The 21,320-nt window shown below is 47.5% G+C and overlaps 2 long non-coding RNA genes across 2 annotated transcripts; both read right to left on the reverse strand.

Annotated features, from left to right (window-relative positions):
* Positions 1-9,576: 9,576 nt before the first annotated feature.
* Positions 9,577-10,880, reverse strand: LOC106022086. The gene is made up of 2 exons (XR_002385217.2): positions 10,814-10,880; positions 9,577-10,413 (listed from the first exon to the last, which is right to left on the reverse strand). It is a non-coding gene; the product is annotated as an uncharacterized LOC106022086 (long non-coding RNA).
* A 127-nt stretch (positions 10,881-11,007) lies between these two features.
* LOC121135999 lies at positions 11,008-13,996 on the reverse strand. The gene is made up of 3 exons (XR_005873112.1): positions 12,648-13,996; positions 11,437-11,587; positions 11,008-11,194 (listed from the first exon to the last, which is right to left on the reverse strand). It is a non-coding gene; the product is annotated as an uncharacterized LOC121135999 (long non-coding RNA).
* Between the last annotated feature and the right edge of the window lie 7,324 nt (positions 13,997-21,320).

The raw sequence follows: 21,320 nt of genomic DNA on the forward strand, positions 1-21,320 counted from the left end.
AGTGCTTGCTCTTAGGATGCTGTCCTCCGTGATCCCAGGATGCCTTCCAGCTCGGCTCTCTGTAAGTCTTTCCTTTTAATAATGCATTATCATGTTAAACGTTACAACGCAACTGTGCATATTCATGGGGTGCCCGTGCAGTGCTTCGACGCACGCATGGAATGAGTAACGATCAGATTGGGATAATTGGCAGATTCCCTCACCTCAGACATATAATCACTTCTTTCTGTTGGGGACATTCAAAATCCTTTCTGCTTGCTATGTGTGAGCTAGTTGACGAATCGCTGTCAACTGCTGTTAGCCCTACTATGCAGAGCATAGTAATGGCTATTTGTCCCCTCCTCACCCATAGGAGCTGGGCTGCACTGATTGCCAGCCATGAAGCACAGTGACCACCCTCCGGTCCCTCTGACATCCCCACCAGTTGACCCTGCGGAGGACGCTGCTTCTGCTCACACCGCTGATGCCGGCAGCATCTTTGCTTCCTCGACACGTTAATACTTCCATCAAAAGACATATATTTGGGTGTATGTGCTATGGCAGAACCCAGCAAGTTTCTCCTTCTGCCTGTTTACATTAAAAATCCTCATTACAATTCAAATTACTTTCAAATTATGCTCATCTGGATTGCATGCTTTATAAAGACTCCCAGGCCTATCTCTTTCTGGGGTTATAAGTTAAAATATTTTTATTATGATAAAAATCCACTTTAAAGATCCTGCAGGCATTTGCTTAAAAAAAAGTGGTGGGTAAGACAGCTTCATGCTGGATACACCCCTCTCCCAACCCACCCTCAAGGAAAGGAAACTGAAGCTTTAGCTGTCAGTCAAAGAATGACTAAGGGCCAGTCTGCACACAGGACTTGGGCTAACTCACCCAATGTTGACAGTGTAGGGAATGTTATTGCACTGGCCTCCCTTTGTAAGAATTCCTTGAGCTAGGTGGTGGCGTTCGCGGCCAAGGCCAGCATTCAGAGGCTGAGGCGTGAGGATCTCCAGTTTAAGGGCAGCCTGGCCTACCCAGCAAAAAACTCTGCCTCAGAAACAAAACAACAACAAAAAACCACGGACAGATGTGCATTGGCACTGAGATGACTCCCGACCCGGAACAGAGAGTGACCCAGAGCTGCTGCTCATCTTCATGTCAACACTTGGTTACCCTGCAGTGGGGAGAAGACGGCGTGTGCTTCTCAGATGAGTCAGCCGAACAGATCTGTGCCAGGTGTGTTCAGTCTCAACCCCCAGCTGCAGACACTAGTTCTCAAGTCAGCCTTAGGGAGTGGTTGTGTTCAGACCCAGGGGTCAAGCCAGGTCACAGGCAGCCAGGCCTCTGAAATGTGATCATTACACACACACACACACACACACACACACACACACACAGGGAAGATGGGAATTGTGGCCATATGTCTGAAACCAGGAAAAGTAAGGCATGGTTTAAATGATGAAACAAAAAGCCCCATTTAAGTAAAGAAGTACCAGATAGACACACTTACCTTGTGACTGTGAGCCCAGCACAATGGCATTAGAGGCTCAGGATCCCGTCTGTGCAGGAGAGACAACAGGTACCATGAGGAGAGGGACACTCAACCGCTGTAGACACATAGATGCCATTCTTGTGGGTACCATTCATGTTATGCAAGTAAGAAAATAAATCAAGGATGTTTCCAAACACCCACAAATGATAGATAGATAGATAGATACATACATACATACATACATACATACATAGATACATAGATACATAGATACGTAGATATGTAGATACATAGATACGTAGATACATAGATAGATACATAGATACATATATACGTAGATAGATACATAGATAGATACATAGATAGATACATAGATACATATATACGTAGATAGATACATAGATAGATACATAGATACATACATAGATACATATATACGTAGATAGATACATAGATAGATACATAGATACATACATAGATACATATATACGTAGATAGATACAGCCCTCACCCCTTTTGGGACACAATGCTGGACATGTTAGATGTGACTTGGGCTTCTGCCCTGGAGGGCCTGTGGTTCCCTCATGAGGACTCAGAATCGGTCACAAAGTCCCACCTAAATCCTGCCCTCCACTCCAGATATTTCCCTGAGCCCTGCCTTGGGCCCAAACAGGCTTATTTGAGTTCAAGCATGGCATGTACCAAAGTCAAAATGGATTAGTCAGTGTCAACACAGACGTCCAATGGTCGGTCTTGCATAAGTGGGTGCCAGGGTTTAAACCACATTCTTGGTACTTGGGTATCATGTGACCAAACACAGAGCAAATGCCCTTTGTTGACCTTGGAAGCACAGCCTCAGGAAACTGGGGGACACCACTGATGCAGGCTGGATCATAGTGTCTCCTAGATAAGGAACAGCAGAGGCAGTAAGCCTCTAACCCTATCCAAATACTCCTATTAGGTAAGGGTTTTCATCAAAGAGAAATTAAAATGGTATTATTAGAAGAAGCAAAATGAGTAAGTGCACGTAAAACCAACCATGAGTCCACTCCCACATAAAAGGCTACCTCTGATTGGCACCTAGTCCCACCTCCCCATTCCTACCCCTGTGCCTCAGCTGCAAAGACATAGTTATTACGGACAAGAAGAGGGAGCCATCTTACCCCAGGTACATATATTCTAGAATGATTTAGAAAGTCCTATGGGCCCAGTGCAGTAGCTCAAGCTTATAGGACCAGCATTTGGGAAGTTTAGACGGGTGATTGAGAGTTCCAGGCCACAGAGACAGACGCCAAGTCCAAGAGCCAGGCTGGAGAAATGGCTTAGTGGTTAAGAGCACTTGCTGCTCTTCCGGAGGTAATGGATTTAATTTCAAGCACCCACATGGCAGCTTGAGATGGCCTATAACTGTAGATCAAATGGATTTTATGCCTTCTTCTGGTGTATAGACATACAAACAGACAAAATACTCATACACATAAAACAAACAAAAAAAACAGGGCTTTGGTTGTAGCTCAGAAAAAGGGCAACTTCCTAGAAGGAGGTGAAGGCATGGGTCAACAGTAGAGCCCCTGCCTAGAATCTCCCAGTGAGGGGCTGAGGGTGTGGTTCAACAGTAAAGTATTTGATTAGTATGCACAAAACTCTGGGTTCCAGCTCCAACACACAGGCACACACATACATACACACATAGGCATATGTATATATGTATACACACACACACATATACACAGGCACACACACTCGCAGGCATACACATAGGAATACACACATTAGGTATATAAACATACATGTACACCACATACGGACACACAGGTGCACACACACAGGTGTACACACATAAGTATACGTACACACACACTCACAGGCACCCTCCACCTGTGATGGGAAGGAAAACTTTCTTTCCTCAGGTCTCTGAGTTACCCTCAGCTCATACTTGCAGTGGTAACAGCCCCCAGCTCCCTCCCTGCTCCCCATTGGCCTCTCCAGCCCACCAGGCCAGGCTTCCTGGTGACTTGAATCGTATCCTTAGAGTCCTTAGACCTTAGACAGTCTGACCTAAGATAAGAAGTTCCTTGGATTTTGGAGTTTAATTCTCTCCCTGACTCTTTGAAGAGGATGGTCCGAGAAGTTTCTCAGAAAAGAGGCTGAAACGGTGTTCCCACAATTCATCCAATAGTTTCCTCCTTTGGGCCAAAACAAAATTAGTATGTCTGATATTTTTCTTGCAGAAATATTTATGTCTTCTGAAGATACATATTTGAGACTGACTGTAGGAGTCCATAGTGCATTGCATGAAACAGAATGCAACATCTCATACTGCATAAATATAACCAGAATCAAACTCCTGTTCAACAGGCCCAGTTGTAGATCCTTAGTCCAGGTTCATGTTTCTGTCTGAATCCACATTAAAAGTATCAAAATTCACTAATGTGGGTGTTTATAGAATATTTCCCCCCAGTACATGGGATTTTGAACCTAGAATCTAGTGTTTGATACTCTACCACTGAGTGTTTGATAGGCATGTACTCTACCACTGAGCTACATATGCATACGTGTAAAATGCTCACACACTATCCTAGTTTGCTTTCTATGCTGTGATAAAAACACTCAGGCCAAAAGCCACTTAGGGGAGGAAAGGCTTCATCTCAGCTCACATTTTCAGACCGAAGACCATGACTGAGGGAAGTCGGGCAAGGACTAAGGACTCAAGGATGCTCTCTCTCTCTCTCTCTCTCTCTCTCTCTCTCTCTCTCTCTCTCTCTCTCTCTCTCTCTCTCTCTCTCTCTCTCTCTGTCTCTCTCTCCTCTGTCCTCCATCCATCCCTGGTTCAATGTGGTTCTGGGGTTTTATTTTTGTTTTCCTTGAGACAGGGTCTCACCATGAGCTCTATCTGTCCTGTAACTCATTATACAGACCAGGTTGGCCTCGAGCTCACAGAGATCCACCTGCCTCTGCCTCCCGAGTGCTGGGATTAAAGGCGTGCGCCACCAACGCCCGGATCTGAACAGTTCATTCTTGAGACAGTTTCACTAAATTGTTCGTGCTGGCCTTGGAACACCGGACCCCTGGCTTTACCACCCAAGTTAGCTAGGATTACAGTCATGTGCCGCCACACCCTGTTTGCTCTCCTCCTGTGGTCCTATGCTTGCCTACACACAAGCCCTGCTACACACAAGAATAATTCTTCTCTCTTCTTTTCTCTGGGCTGAATTGAGCCCAAGCCTTACAAAGTGCTTTGCCACTGAGTCACGCCCCAACCCGTATTTTAATTTGTGAATGTGATTTAAAGAAAAAAAATCCCGGATGGAGTTTAGAGTCACTTAGCCACACATATGTAAACCTTTCTCCCCCAACTTTGGCTCTGTAGAGCTCGGTTGTGCAATCCATTAGCAGGTTGTCAGGGAATGCGCCTTTTGGGGATGAAGGACAGTCCCTAGTACCCTGACCAACTCTCCACCCTCCCTCTCTGTTTCCTTCTGCTGTTTTCCCAGGAACCCATCTGCCTCCCCCACTCTGCCTCTGGCCCATATGACTAATTCCCTCTAATTGTCATGGATCAAATAGCAGCAAAATATTTCCAGTTGCCCGTCTCCTGTTTTCCAATTGTCCCTCTGTTATACGTCTAAGTAAACATTTGTTCTGCTTATCGTTTCTCAGCAAAGACATGAATCACTCGCCCAGAAGAAACCACAGAGGCAGCTGTTGCCGATTAGGAGCTGACATTTGGGAATGGGCCCCGCTAAGCAGGGCTCCAGAGTGAAGCATGGTTTTGGCTGGTCCTTCTCCTAGAAGCAGCAGCCTAGGGCACTATGGGGCACTAGCAACAGGGTCTGCCCTACCGTCTTCTAGGGAAATGCTGGACTATCAAATGTTCCTGCTTGGTACGGTGCTAACACAAATGCAATCTCAGCACTAGGGAGGTAGGGCCAGGAAGACCGCAGGCCTAAGCCCACCAGGCTGCACAGGAGACCCAAAAAAGAAAGAGGAGGAAGGAGTGGGGGGGAAGAAGGGTGACAGAGGAAGGAAGGGAGGACAGGAAAGGGAAGGGGAGGAAGGGAAGAAATATTTGAATTTCCTTTCAGTTGCTGTTCTCTGGGGGCAGTTTGGGTACAGAGCTGGAGTTCAATAATAGATATGTCCTCCATCCCTCTGATTTGGGTTTTCATCTTCCTTAGTTTCCCGTTGGGTCAATCTACTCGTCTTCCAAAAGGACGTGAGAGGGAGTCACAGGCTGGGACATGGAACCCCAGGGCTACGGGGTCTTGTAAGGAGTGCCCTGCTCTGCCTCTGCGCCTTGGGTGGTGTCTGGCTGTCCCCATTTGCGGACGCGTAGGAGAAGAGATGCCTGAAGTTTTCTTCTTCCTTCTATCTCATGCCTTTTGCAGGGTTGACTGCTCGCTTGATAAAAATACAGGCGTTGTACCTCCGCTCCGTGTTCTTGCTTTATTCAGATGTGACTGCTGCTGCTGCTGCTCTTGGTCTAGGATGTGCTTATCTGGGAGAGATGTGTAGAACCCCCTCCCACTCAATTAACCCAGACACTATTATTACATCGTCAGACAGCTGTTAGGATTGTTCGCCAACAAAGAGAGAGACGGCAAAAGCTCCAGGAAGTAGGGGACCCATTGGCTGTCAGAGGTAAAGGAAAGTCCTCAAGTTGGAGGAAGGAGTAATGTGTAGTCACCCAGGTAGCGGGGGCAGCTGGAGCATGGGTGGCAGACAGAATGCCACAGGGACAAGACCCCAGACCCATGAGTTATCTGCTGTTTGACCTTGAGGAAAATCTTTCTGAGAGGTTGTAGGTGGATGTGAAGAAACTTCACCACACATACTGAAAAAAACAAAACCGAAAACAAAAACAAGCAAACGGAAACGAACTATCGTTGGCTTTAGGGAAAAACAAACCGAGAACGGCATTAATTCAAATCATGCTGCTTGACTCAACAGTATGAACAGCAAACATTAATTTAACAAAACCGTCTTGAAAGAACTAAGAAGAAGAGACAGGAGTAAGAAGGCTAAAGTGACACCCTGGCAAAAACCGGGAGCGCGAACTGGGAGCCAAGTCATTACTATTGTTGCTGATGTTTTGTACAGCTGGGGAGGAATTTGAGGAACTTGTGCCTGCTGGAGAAGCTGTTCTGTCTCTGAGCCACGCCCCCCAGCCCCTCACTAGGGAGTTCTAGGCAGGGGCTCTACCACTGAGCCACACACCCAGCCCTGACTTGGGCATTCTAGGCAGTTATCCTATTGCATATCACTATCCACGGCTCCTTGGAAGCCTTGTCTTTAGAAGGCCTGTTCGATCGTGCTACCTTAGGGGGTGGGGGCCGACTCCAGAGATGTACCTTTCCTCTCCGACAGTTCGTGTACATGCGCATTAGGAAAACGGAAGGGAGTGTGTCCAGAAACAGAAAAACTGTTTTGGCCTAGGCTTCATAATCGGCTTACGAGTGAGGGAAGAATGACTCCGGCCCATGATTTAAGGGGTTCTGTCCGTGGCTGGTTGGCCCCAGTGCCTCTGGTAAGAGCGGGACAGCACAGAGGCACCTAGCGAATGTGGGGTGGCAGGTGTCTGGAGGGCGCACGGAACAACAGAGGCCTCACATCAGTGATGACCAGGGATCGAAGAAGGAGCAGTGTGGAAAGGTCCAGATTTCCAGCGCGCCCTTCAAGGATGTTACCCCTGTCACGACCCATCCCTGGGACAGAACATCTGGCAGGCAAACTGTGGCAGGAAAGGTATGTTTTTCCCCAAGGTGTCAGTCCATCATGGAAGGGGGAGGCGTGGCGGGATGGATAGCCCCGCCCACAGCAATGGAAGTGCAGCTTACCGAAAGGCAGGCTGGTTGGGAGCAGGGTAGCTATGGACTTCAAAGGCCCACCCCCTTCTTCTGGCCATGTCCCATCCATTAACATCCCCAGAGTCTTTAAAATAGTCTCAGGACCCAGCACCCAGAACGTGGCTCTCTCTGTAGGGGACAATTCCTACAAACCAGAACGGCCTGCTTCCTCCAGTGAGGCCAAAGCCGCTAAAGTACCATCAGCCGGGGTGATGCCTTCTACACAGGAGCCTTGGAGGGGTGGCACTCCAAATCTAAACCATGACAAAGGATGATAGTGTTTACGTTTCTCGACAAGTGACAAATCACCCTGAACACCTCAGAGCCCCCTGTTACTTCCTCGAGGTCAAGGACATCCAAAAAAGGTTCTTCGTTCAAAGGGCTCCATGTCCATGATTGTAACCGTATTTGACCAGAAGGTTCTGCTCCACACCAGGGTCTACTTGGAGCAGACAGAACCCAGCTCGGCTTGCCAGTGGCCCAGATGGCCATTGTGACTGTAAGGCCACATCCAACGTTCAGTTGGTGCTCGCAAGTGTCTGTGGAGCAAGTCTTCAACTGGAAGCAAGACCAACTCCCTGACATCACAGGCCTTTGGGGAAAGCTGGACAAACCGGTTCTGGCCAGGCATTGAAGACCTAGATAACTTACTGCTTAAAGCAGAGACAACAGGTTGGGGGGGGGGGCAAGCCCAGTGAAGATCTGGAAGAGAAGCAGGCTAATGTGTCCCCGCACTCTGGCTCAGGGCTCCCTCTCCCAGGAGCTCCAGGGATCTGCTAAGAGGAAGGCAGGGTGGTTAGGGAAATCCCCCCTTTACCGTGTGATGGTCAGGGTTATTGGGTGCTGTGGGACACTTCTATCGTTTCGGTCCTAAGGAATAGGCCCAGAGTGCTTCTGTCCGTACTTGCTTTAAAGCCTACTTGTGGTCCTTTAACTGGGATGGTCCAAGGTCAACAGTGCCTCCTTTTGTCTTGCAGGGAAGGATTTAGAAGGGGAAACTCACAGTCCCGGTTTGGACTGCAGTCTGGAAATTTCCTGGGTTGGGAAAGAGTAAACCTCTAAAACTTAGCTGCTCACGTCTCGGCCACTGGTCTCGGTGACTTCTCAGTTGCTGTGATAAAACACCATGATCAGGACAACTTATATAGCAAGTGGGTTTACTTGAGCTTACAGTTCCAGAGGGAGAAGTGTCCAATCATGGTGGGTAGGCATGGAGGGTCTATGTCCTGCCCTGGATGATAAGAAGCAGGCTGAGGGACAGGAGCAGGAAGCTGGGAGCTTCAAACACAAGCAGGAAGCAGAAGGGGGAGGGGACTGGAAGTGTGGGGATTTTCACTCTCAAAGTCCACTCCAATGAGGTACCTCCTACCGCACGGCCACACCTCCTAAACCTCCCAAACACCACCACTAACTGGGAACCAAGTGTTCAAATGCCTGCGATTTCAAAACTACTTTCAAAACTACTACTCTTGTTTCAGAGTCCTGCACCTGGATCTTGTGTTCTTAGTGTGACACCAAACTCCAAAGTGCGGATCCTCTGAGTATGAGCTGTAACCAGCAGATCTTGGCGCATAAGTGATCAGTGTAAATGTCTATTTCTTGTTCACACACCAGTCTCCAGCGGTTGAAGTTGTCCATGAGGCCATTCAAGACTCAGGTTCCCTCTGCTCTATGGTATCTCCTCATCCTGTTTGCCTTTGGTCAGGCTAGCGGAAGAAGGCAGCCCAGGGATTGGGGCGTTCCATGGAGTTAGAACGCACAACTTTTGTTCCAATCATCTAACCGAACTTACTTAAGGCCGGTGTTCAAAGTGGACTTCAAGTGAGAAAAATAGACTGCACGTATCTGTCTCCCTGTTCTGGTTTCCTTTGCGTTGCTGGGATTAAAAAATAACCTGACGCGTGAGGAGGCCTCAGAAATCTCTGGGGCCTTGGGTAGTAGATCAGTGTTCACCATGGCGTGCGAATGAACTTTGGGAGCCCATACCACAATGAGGGATGCTCTCTCAGCCTGGACACACGGGGGAGGGCCTAGGTCCTGCCGTGGATGAAATGACAGACTCTAGAGATCCCCCCCAAGGAGGACCTCACCCTCTCTGGGGAATGATGTGGGCATTGGTTGGGGTCTAGGGGGGAACTGGGAAGGGAGGAGGGGTGGGAGAGGGAGCTGGGATTGACATATGAAGCATGCATGTTTCTAAGTTAAATAAAAACATGTATTGAGGGGAAAAAAAACAACCTGACACAACACACCTCAGGGAAGGAAGACATTTATTTCATTCTATAACAGTCCATCGCGGCGGGGAAAGTCAAGGCAGGCCCTTCACACAGCTGGTCACATCCAGCCACAATCAGGAGCAGAGAGAAACGGGTGTATACATTCCCACTCGCTCACGCTCAGATCTGTTTTTCTCCTCCTACAGTTCAGTGTCCCCTGCCTAGGGAATGCTGGCACCCCTACCGGCCTGGGCCTTCCTACATCAGTTAACTTAGGTAAGACAATCTGTCATCCAGACAAGCCCACAGGCCAACCCAACATGGACAATCCCTAATCGAGACTCTGTCTATCCAGGTTGTTTTAGGTTATGTCGAGTGGACAGTTAGAGATAACCACCACAGTCCCCAAGAAGAATTACATCTACCCCCGGAGTCACCGTTCCTCCCCTGAACTCAAAGCACAAACTGGCCTTTAAGGATGCTCCGTGTGAACCTGGCACAGGCTGAGCCAATGAACAACCTTGTGCAGATCTAACACAGAGGAGAGACACCAGGCTCGGAGCTAAGCTCCACCTAGAATCCACCAGGACCCGGACCCATGCAGCCTCTCAGATGACGCCAGGCCTGCAGCCACCCACTGTGGTTGCCTCAGAAAGAAAAGATCGAAGGCTGGTCTTTACAGCCACACAAACCTCATCCTGGCCTCTGGCCACAGAGGTCACATCTGTGCTGAAACTCGTCAGCACAGTGCCAGGCAGGTGGGCAGCAATCCCCCAGCTGAGATATAGCTACATTAGGAAACTCTAATTTTCGCTCGTCTGTCTTGGGTTAGTCTCAGAGTCCAGGGCTGAATGATGGAGAAGTGGGCCGTGTCCTTGAGAGAGAGAGCGGGAGAGAAGGAACAGAGGTAAACAGGCTGCAAATGCATTTTTATAGGGAAAAAATGGGACTCAAGAATATATTTATCCCCCTCCACATCTCCCCCAGAAACCCTTCTCTTCTGTAATCTCTGCCCTCTGCTGCTGCTTCTTCACCTCCCCAAATAGCCCCTTGCTTTTCTCCTGGGTCCTATGCTAGGCATCTTGCTGGGTACCTCTGTGCTCTAGAAAGATCTATGGAGTGGAGCCTAGAGATCATTTTCAGACCCTCACCTTCAAATCACAGACCTTAGCACCACACGCTGCCACGGCCCACTATCCACTATGGCCCTCACACTGTCACATCTGTGTGGCCCAGACAGATTACAGCATCCTCATTTGTCTCCTGGATCTTACCTGTGTCTCCTGAAGCAACTCTTCGCGGTGCGTGTGTGGCAGCCCAAGTCTGCCATCCCAGAACTGCGGAAGCCGAGGCAGGAAGATGGTGAGTCCAAAGGTATGTTCAAAAGCAAAAGCAAAAACAAAAACACCGCAAGAAACAAAAACCAACCAAGCAAACAAACAAAGGTCAGTGTTAGAGCACTTGCCTAGAATATAATCCACCAATGAGGGCGTGGGGTGTGACTTGGTGATAAGGTACTTGCCTAGAATTTACCATCGAGGAGCTGGGGACGTTGCTTCAATGTGATGTGCTCCAGTTCTTAGCACTGGAAAGAAGGAAGGAGGGGAGGGAGAAGGGGGAGGGAGGGACAGAAGGAGGGAGGGAAGGGGGGAGGACTGGGGGAGGGAGGGAGGTCAGTTAATCCAATCTCCAACCCTTCCTCTCCCCTGTGTGAGGGCCTCCACTGGCTTTCATGGGCTCAACTCTCTAGTCAGTTAATTCCAGCCACAATCCAATGTTGGTTTTATTCGTTTAAGTTGAAGTTCCTAAATAATGAGGGTCTTCTGGGCTTTTTTTGTTCACCCCTTTGTCCCTAATATTGAATTCATGTATTTTTTTAACAAGCAGTTTTTTTCACCTTTCAGTGGAGACAACGACTTCTGTGTGTTCTGTACCTCGGTGCCTTATAGGATTAAAGAATAAAATGAAGCCTGGAGCCCAGTGTGGTAGGTTCCTGTGATGCCAGCACTGGAGAAGCTGAATGATCTCAATTTAGGGCCCAGCCTGGGCTACAGAAAAAAAAGAAGGAAAGGGAGGAGAGATGGAGAGGGGAAATTGGTGGATTGGGGAGGGGAAGAGGTAAGACAGAAAACAGGAAGAAAAGATGCCTCAGTGGATAAAGCATTTGCCATGCAAATTCAAATCTCCAGCACCACATAAAAGCCAAGCAGACCTAGAGGCCACCTGTACCCCAGAACTCAGCCAGCAGAGAGAAACAGAGGATCCCCAAGGCAAGCTGGGCATCCCTGAGGCAAGCTGACGGCCTAACCCAAGCTTGAACAGCTAGCCCAGGTAAGAGACCTGATTCCATAATCAAACTGGAGAGCAGTTGAGGAAGGCTTCAGGCCTCCAAGGCATACATACACACACACACACACACACACACACACACACACACACACACACACACACACACACACAGAGTAAGAAGGTAAGAAGCAAAAGAGGGCAGGTGATTAGAAATCAAGAAAAGCATGCGTACAACACAAGGCAGAAATGTTCTCGGCACTCTGCTGAGATGTTAATTTCGCAAGATGCTTTAGTTGGCTCTCCGTTTCCGGTTCCGTGTTTTAGAACCATTTTGGCATAGTCCACTAGAAACAATAGCTCCGGAATCACACACTCAGTCCCGGATGGAAGACCCGGGAGTCTATTGAAAATAAATTAGTAATGCCTCATTCTCAATGAGAAAAGTCTCAGGGAGATTTATAATTTTATTTTTTTCTGAGTGCACAGAATAACATAAATCAAAAGGAGCAATACTCTACCTTGTGTTTTGACTACTTTGACCCTCTTCAACCTCTGCCAATTTTTATCTCATTTTTGTTTAACTTTATACATCAGAGTTTAATTTGAGAGCTGGTCCAGAAGACAGTGATGTATAGGTTATATCAAGTGTGGCCGAAATTACCCTGTCCCCGGGGACTTCAGAATGAAGGGAGGGTCCCGGTCGTGTGGCTGGGGTAGAAGAGGGATGGTACATCTTGCCCCTTGAACCCAGCCTCCCTCCACCCAGCCGCCTTCCCGCTGTCTCTCATTTATTGATTCGGCCCCATTTGAAGAGCTCACAAGATTGCGTCCACCCAGAGCTCATGCCTCCTGCCCAGCCGCAGGGCTCTCTCAGCATCAGCTGCTGTGGACAATGTCATTTTCCAAACCTGAAAAAGAGTTCTATTAGCATTGATTTTTCCTCTTTTAAATTGTTATCTTCTCGGGAAAGTGTGCCCAGTTGGCAGCGTCGTCTGTCTAGCCCAAAGAGATTGCTGGATTTGTTTGTCTGAAATGTCCAGAGAGATGTCGCCATCCACCTCACTGGGTTCGTGGGCAGAACGGACGCAGGAGCTGGGCACGGTGGTACAAGCTTAGAACCCCCGTTCTAGGGGAAGCCGGAGCGGGAAGATGGTCATGAGTTGGCGGCCAACATGTTTGGGATTCTACATTATGTACTGCCGTGGCCCAGAAGATTTTCTGTTCTTTTCTTTTTCAACTTTAGCTTTTCAGGGCTCAGCATTTTTTTAAATGTGCTTTTCCTTCTAGCCCTCATCACAGACTGAACTCACACACTGTGTGATTTGATCTGTGTCTGTCTCCCAAGCAGGATACCAAGGACACAGACTTGTTCTGCAATGAAATGCCAGTGAAGGTTCTGTGTGTTTATTTGCACAGAAGGACAGAACTAAACACCTAGGAAGGGCTCAAAAACAAAAAATACGTGTGAATTATGCATGTAGTGGTCGGGGTATTCGGGCAGGTGTGTGCCACTGCTTGTGTGTGGAGGTCAGAGGGCAACTTTTGGGGGTTTGGTTCTCTCTGTCTCTTGTGGGTTCTGGAGACTGAACTCGGCTTGGCAGGTTTGGTGGCAAGCTCCTTTACCAATGAGCCATCTTGCCAAGTCCTACCAGTGAGATGGTTGGCTCTCCTGGAACTGGGTAGATGGCTGGGCCCACAGAGAGTGAAGATGAGTCTTCTGCGGCCTTGTGTTCCTGGGCACTCAGGTAGGAATGAGAGCAGCAGGCAGGGGATTCAGGCTATGTTTTGGCCATCTGCTTTGCTGTTAGTCCATGAATGTTGAGAAGGGACACCAGGAATCCGTTGAAAGATGGATAGATGGGAGCTGGGTGACGATGCCAGTCGTGGCCAAACCCCCTGGAACATTCTGTATATGCTCCTGCACTATTCTCCATGGGATCTACTAAGCCACACGTGAGGCTACTGAGGCTCAGCGTGTGGAAACTCTGAATCAACAGCAATCCTATAGAATACACGGCAGTGATGGGAGATGTCATTCTGAAATCTGCCTCTTATTGGTTGTTGAATAAAGCACGAAGCAGTTTGTAATGACAGACGTCCAAATCCCCATATTGTTTATAAATCTTTGTTTTCATTTGAATGGGGTTGCTTATAATTGGTTAATGATTGCAACTGATGTCTTTTTAAAGGAAAAAAGGGATTATGGTATGGAAATAAGTACTTTGTATTGGTATGGTTTTTCATTTATTGATACAAATTCAAGGTCAATTTTGTGATGTGTATATTTCTCCTCTTGATTAAGTATTGTGCTTATACTGATCTTTGAAAAACATAATGCATAATTAAATACAGACTATAGATAGTTACTTATATTATTCAGAATTTATAGTTAGGTTAAGTTAGGTTTTCTAGATGTACAGAGATATATTTGAGATAGATAGATAGCCTTCAGACCTTTCAAAGACCTTCAGAAAATGGCATTTAAAATGGTTTAGGGTTTCTCTTGACAATGAGAAATGTCTGCTCCTGGCAGCACCAATTACGTCTGAGAGGAAGATGGGCATCGAAGAAACGCTTTATGGAGTTTGCTTTCAACATGGCAAGACTAGCCATTTGGGCAAAAAACGCTCTTGCCTAGACTGCTTGACTGTTGCTGTATAAACTGGACATGCAGGACCCACAGGAAAGTGACTACTGAACTCAAACAGTCCTTCAGGGTTCCTGCTTCATGGAAGAGTCTATGAGACTTTCTGCAGGACACAGAGAAATGACTGACAGACTGCCAATGCAGATGGACAGTTTGAGATTTCCTGCTTTGCTGAGAAGTCTTCCAGACACATTGTGGCTTTATGGGCTGACGATGGATGCCTCAACATTACAGAGGAACTTTAGGTGACTGTCCAGGCAGCAAGATGTCTCTGTCGATCTTAGAGTTTATACATTATCCTTCTGTGGTCTTTGATGGAGTTGAAGGTAGATAGTTATAATTATAGTTTTCCTTAGTTATGATAAAAGATAAGCTACATATAGGACTTTGGACTCACAAGGATGGGATAGATGATATTTTCTTTAAATCTTGCTAAATGTTGATAGACAAAATGTTGTAACTGTGTTCTTGCTTGATAGCTGTTCTGTTATATATAATCTGACTATGTTAAAGTTAAGACCTTTCTTTTTGTTTAGACAGAAAAGAGGAGATGATGTGAAAGTCCTGTGTATATGTCAATAAAGCACTGTTGGCCAATAGGGAATCAAGATAGGTGGGACTAGGAGTCCAGGAGGACTCTGGGAAAGAGAGACACAGGGAGTCACCATGCAGCTGCCATAGGGGTAAGAAGGATGGACCCTTTTCTCCGGTAAGAGAAATACTTAGATTAACAATTATGGAGTAAATACTTAAGTCAGAACTAGCCAATAAGAAACAAGCAAGGGCAACAGCTTCATAATTAATACAGCGTCTTGTGTGTTACTTGGGGACTATAAAGCGGCAGAGCCAAGGCAACTGTTGGGGGGGGGCAACCAAAGCGGCTGGCAAGGAAAAGGCTTCTCTCTACACGGGAGTTTTCAAATATCTTCTTGAGAGAAATGCTAAATGTCGCCCTAATAATTTTTGCACCAGAAAAAAATCCTTATATAAATATCCACCATTGAATAATTGGATAATCGCTGTTGGATTTTTGTCCCTTTGTGGCTGGAGCTGTGTTAAACATTTTACCATCTAGTAACTGCATCAGAGATGTCAATCCTAGAGAAACCGTCTAAAACAGGTTTTAAAAATATCTTTATGTGCAGTTATACATTGTAACATCCTACACTCTAACAGAAAACCTAAACAAACAGAAAACACCGTAAATGTTTAAACAGCAGGATGGTAACAATAACAAGAGAGATGCCGGGGAATCCAGCGCCCTCTTCTGGCTCCTACAGGCAAGGCACTCACTTGCATAAACTGACACGCAGATGCCCATGCATTTACAAAACTACAAATAAATTTTAAATCGTTAAAGAACCGTAACCATAATGCAATGGAGTGCCATATAATCATCACGGTGTACCAACCATTAGAACACGGCAAAACATGATAAGAAGCTGAAACAAAAAATCCCAACCTCATCCTCTCTTCAATGTGGCCGTCACTACGGAGGAAGAGCCCAGAAGGCTTGATGAAGTGGTGGCGGTCAGGCCAAGGTGCCAACCTCTGTTTTGGGGGGGTTAAGAGGATGATTTCTTTTCCTTTTTTTTTGTAAATTTTATTTAAGGAGCATTTGAGACGAGCCTTACAGGTACATCAAATGAAAACGGCTGGTCTAAGTTCTGCCAATGCTGCAAGCAGTGAGATTTATCATCCTTGTGGTCCCTTTGAGGGACACACACATCAAACTCCAAGCTTTTAGGACCATCCTATACACCTTGGGCTTGGCAGGAAGGGTGGGCTTTTAGCCAAGGGACTATCTCTCCAGTCTACCTAGGATTCCTTCAGACCCTAAGGTTCCAGGGCATAGGTCTGGATCCCCTCTCCTCCCTCCCTCCCTCCCTCCCTCCCTCCCTCCCTTCCTTCCTCCCTTCCTCCCTCTCTCCCTCCTCCTTTCCCCATCCCTCTGCCTTTTCTCTAGCAGAGCTGGGGCATCATCAGCATCCAAGGCTTTCCTGGTGAGTTTCTCTTTCACTGGTCTTCTACCTTAGAACCCCCGAGAGAGTGAACCCTGGAGGCTGACCTAGGAAGCCTTTCAATAGACCGCTACATGGCATCTGCTGAGGTGTTTGCCCTATGGAGCCCAGGCAGTAGAGGGGAGAAAGAAAGAAAGAAAAGAAAAGGACAGTGGTGAATGCTACCTCCCTGGGCTGTGGCTCTCTGGAAGAACAACTCTTCTCAAGGAGATCCCTGCCCGTAGTTTTGGTTCCCCAGGACCCTTTACCCCCAGTAGGCCTCAGAATAGCATTGGCACCGTGTCCTTACTGTCTCCTGCTTTCCTTTGCAAATAGTCTCCATAAGGAGTCCTTTGTGTGCGCGGTCATTCGAATCTGAGTCTGTTTTCTCCCCTCCCACCAGAATCCTACCTGACTGAAAACTTAATTTAAAAATACAATGTCAGGGGTTCTGGAGCATGCTTATAATGCCTTAAGGGTGCTGCTGGCACACGTTTGTAATGCCGGCACTCAGGTGACTACTAGAGCAGGGGGGAGGACTGGAAGGTCAAGTCTAGCCTGGGCTACTGGACTATGTAGTGAAACTCCTCTTTGTCTCTCTCTTTCTCTGTCTCTGTCTCTCTCCGTCTCTCTCTGTCTCTCTTCTCTCTCTCCTCTCTCTCTCTTTCTCTCCTTCTCTCTCTCTCTCTCTCTCTCTCTCTCTCACACACACACACACAGACACATACACACATGCATGCACGCATGAATGTCTGTCTGTTCCCCACAATGCATGGGGAAGAGGCGTAAATCTCTGTAGAATCACAGCGTTCCTGAGACTGGCCCCGTCTTACCATCATGCTCTGTCCTCAGAAGGCTGAGAGAGCTGGGCCGAAGACAGGCATTAAAATCAAGTTAGGTCAGGAGGGTGGAGGGAGCCAGGGAAGAGGAAGAATCTGTTCTAAGGGAGGGGAGAGGTGAACCGGGAAAGAGAGGGCATCGGGCATCGGGTCACGGCTGAATGTAAGTATAAAAGGGGACCGACCTCCCGAGGAAAAGGAGAAATTCAGCAACCTTAAGACCAAGGGAGAGAGAAGGGTGGAGGAGGAGGGGCCCAAAATAGAAAAAAAATTATGTATGAAAACTCCACAAGGAAGCCTAGCATGTTCTATGCTAAGTTAAAATGAATGAATGAATGAATGAATGAATGAATAAATAAATGAATAAGTAGGGACCGGAGAGAAGGCTCTGTGATTAAGAGTGATTGCCAGCACCCGTATGGGGGTGGGGGCTCAGAACCACCTATAGGGACCAGGGAGAAGGCTCTGTGATTAAGAGTGATTGCCAGCTTCCATATTAGGGGGAACTCAGAACCACCTGCAACTCCAGCGCCAGGTGGATCTAACACAAACATTGGCATCCAAGCCATCTCACTTCTAGAACTGCTTGGGGTGGGTGGGTGGAGGAAAATGACAGGGACTCAGGCAAAACCCCCTTCCCAGCATCACCCCAGGAACCACAGCTAGTTCTTGTGAGGTTCCTGCAGAGGGAAGGAGGTCCTAGCGGGGCAAAGCAGGGCCTCACACCGGGAGACAAAGAACATTTTGAGGAGAAAGTCGCTTGTTTATTTAAATACTGCACTTATGTAACACACCAGAAAGAGAAATATCAGAGTCTGCTGCACTAATCAAGAAGGGGGAAATGCATGTTGAAAACGACAGGAATGGATAGTATTTGCAGTAAAACAAGTACGCAAGAAAGCCATTGAAAGCTCTTTGCCAACACCCCCTAAACGCGCGCGCGCGCACACACACACACACACACACACACACACACACACACACACACACACTGTTTCTTTTCTTTGGAGAAGTCTTTCTCTTCAACTCCCTTTGGGAAACTTCTTATAAATGAGGATTTGCGTCTCAAGGGATTACTCTGGTTAGGAAAGTGTTTTATTAAAAAAATATATGTTTGCCACAGAACGTAGAGCAATATAATTAGCTGGTCCCTCCTGTTTTATTTTAAAGGGCTGTGTGGCCAAGTTCTAATTAAACATATTCTCAGGACCTTTGCAGTGAGAAGGTGCCTTCAGAATCTCAAAAGGGACTCTAAGAATAAGGAAGCAAAGGCTCAGGGGGTGTAGCCCAGGTTATCGGGCACGTGGCACTGTGGTCTCCTTCCTGTCTCCCTCTGTACTGTGAACACAGATCTACTGACTTGTCTCACACCGCCACTGTTGGGATGTGGCCCGCTGCCCTGTGTTCTCAGAGGTCACACAGGAAATGGACTGGTTTTGTTTAATCAAAGGCTGCACGAGTCCTGGTGGGGATGCCGGGGAGAAGAGTCCACATCAGGGTATCACCTTTCAAGTGAGAATCGCTGAGATCCCTGCCAGCTAGGACATTCTGGTTTGGATATGGCCCCTTTCCTGGTTCCTGACACAGTGGCACAAGAGCAGTCCAGACGATTTGTCTTGCTTTGCTTTTTGAACCTGGGAATAAAATTATCCTCTGACTTGCTATGTAAAGCTTGGCAGGGGCTCAGCCTAGCAATGGAGAGCTCTATCTGCATATGCAAAATGGGCAGAGTGGTGTTTATCTGTCTGCCCGTGGGATAAGCAAATGACCTAGGTTTCCAGGCATTCTGTCCCCATTCAGGATAGGCTAGATCCTTCAGGAGCTAAGAATTCAGATGTGGATCCGTTGGATCCGATTTGTGCTGTCTGTATGATTGTGGATGTGTGGCCTTCTTGCTAGGGGCTACACCCTAAAGGAAACTGGACTTACCCTCCCCACACACACATGTTCTCAATCTCCCCTCCCATACACACACACACACACACACACACGCATGGCTTAAGCATGATGTCAAGTTCATATATGTGACTTCCCTGCTGTGTCTGAAAAGCACTGTTCTGCTCCCTGCCTCTGTCTCTTACCATGTTTCTGCCCCTCTTCCCTCAATGATCCCCGAGCCCTGGGTGGAGGAGGTACTGTAAAAGGGGGACACAAGAGGGAGTGGGGTGGGGGGGACTAACACGGTCGATCAAAACACATCGTACAAAATCCTCAAAGCGCTGATTAAAACGCACTATTTGTGTGGGGGAGGGTAACAAATCACCTAGTTATCTAAATAAATATTTTACTGCAATCTCTTTATCCCACCAGGCTGCACTGGTGCAATTCTTTTAAAAAATCTATGACAGTTATGGACTTGTACTTTTTGTTAACTATTGCGTCACACTCAGAATTTAACTTGCATACATTTATGTATTTATTTATTAAACACAGGCAGAGTTCAGATTTATTTCTTCCCAACCCCTCCCACCTTGGCATACCGAACCCTCTCTCTAGCAAGCGCCTTTCCCAACCCGTACAGTGTCTTCAGGCACATGCAGACCTCTGCCTTGGTGGCTGACAGAGACACAGGCAGTCAAGCCCTTGGAAGCCACTGAGCGTGGCAGCTGACTCTGGAGAGGGCTCGGCAGTTGGGGGCTCACACTGCTCTTCCAATAGACCTGTGTGTTGGTTACAGTTCCGGCGGAGGGAGGTTCCCGAGGATCCACGACTCCAGCTCTACAGGCACATGCGCATGTGTGTGGCATGCATGCACACGGGTAAATGCACGAATAAAGAATGCCACTGGGTAAGGCTGAGGCGGCAGCTTCCTGGTAGAGCCCTCAATGTCCACGCTTGTGTCCAATCCCCAGCACTGCACAAGAAGAGGAAACGTTTTGGGCACGGCCGGTGAGGTAGCTCCATGGTAGATCTGTAGTACGTGGAAGACCCTAGCATCATCCCAGCAAAGGCCATTTGGTAGGTTTCTTTCCTGTCTTTTATTTAAAAAATATTTTAATTATTTTTTTACATCTACCAGTGTTTTGTCTGAATGTGTGTCGAATATCTGGTGCCTGTTACCCATGGAGTGTTTGGATTCCAAAGATAGAGAGCTGCCCCGTGCATGCTGGGAGCTAAACTCAAGCCCTCTGCAACAGCAGCAAGTGTCCTTGTCAGCCGAGGCATCTCAAGTGTCCTTGTCAGCCGAGGCATCTCTTCAGCTCTCCCTATCTTTTTTTAAGACTATGTCTCTCTCTCACTGTGTAGCCCTGGCTGGCCTCGAACTCAGAGAAATATGCCTACTTCTGCCTCCTCGATGGCGAGATTAGAGGCAAGTGTTGCTACACCCTAGCCTAATTTGGTGACTCCTTGTACAGCTAAATGTGTCCTTAGCCATATAGACTCACACAGAAGAAATGAGAAGTTATGTTACAATGAACCGGTACCTGCATGTTCACAGCAGCCTAACTCACAATGGTCCCTGACTGGCTCTGCTACAACCACACAAAGAATGCATCTCAGCAGCGATACGGAACAGCTTATGGGTTCAGCATGGGCCAGTCTCAAGGCGCCTTGTGTCAGCATAGGAAGCAGACTCCCAATGTGACGCCATGTGTAACTTCATCTATTCATGCTATCTATGCTTCGGGACAAACTATGAAACATGATGACCCATGGTTCCTCTCAGTGGTGCGGGTGGATGGGGACTCTGTCCTGAATGACTGGGAGGTAGGGACAGGTGGTGGATAGACAGTCTGACTATAAAAGGTGAGGCAAAGAAATATTGGTCTTGTGGGAGATTTGACACGGGGTTTCACCACGTAGCTCAGACTGGCCTTGAACCTGCAGTCCTCCTGTCTCATGCTTCTGGAGTTCTAGGACTGCAGCGTGCACTACCAGGCCTGGCATGATCCAAACCTTGCTTGCGATGGTAATAGGACTTTAGGGTTTGTCAGAACCAGGAAGAAGCTGGATTTCTACCCATGAGGCTGAGCCAGGACCTGGGATCTACCATGAGGTATTGTCT

Source organism: Mesocricetus auratus, unplaced genomic scaffold (genome assembly GCF_017639785.1).
Source record: "Mesocricetus auratus isolate SY011 unplaced genomic scaffold, BCM_Maur_2.0 Super-Scaffold_100046, whole genome shotgun sequence".
Taxonomy (NCBI): domain Eukaryota; kingdom Metazoa; phylum Chordata; class Mammalia; order Rodentia; family Cricetidae; genus Mesocricetus; species Mesocricetus auratus.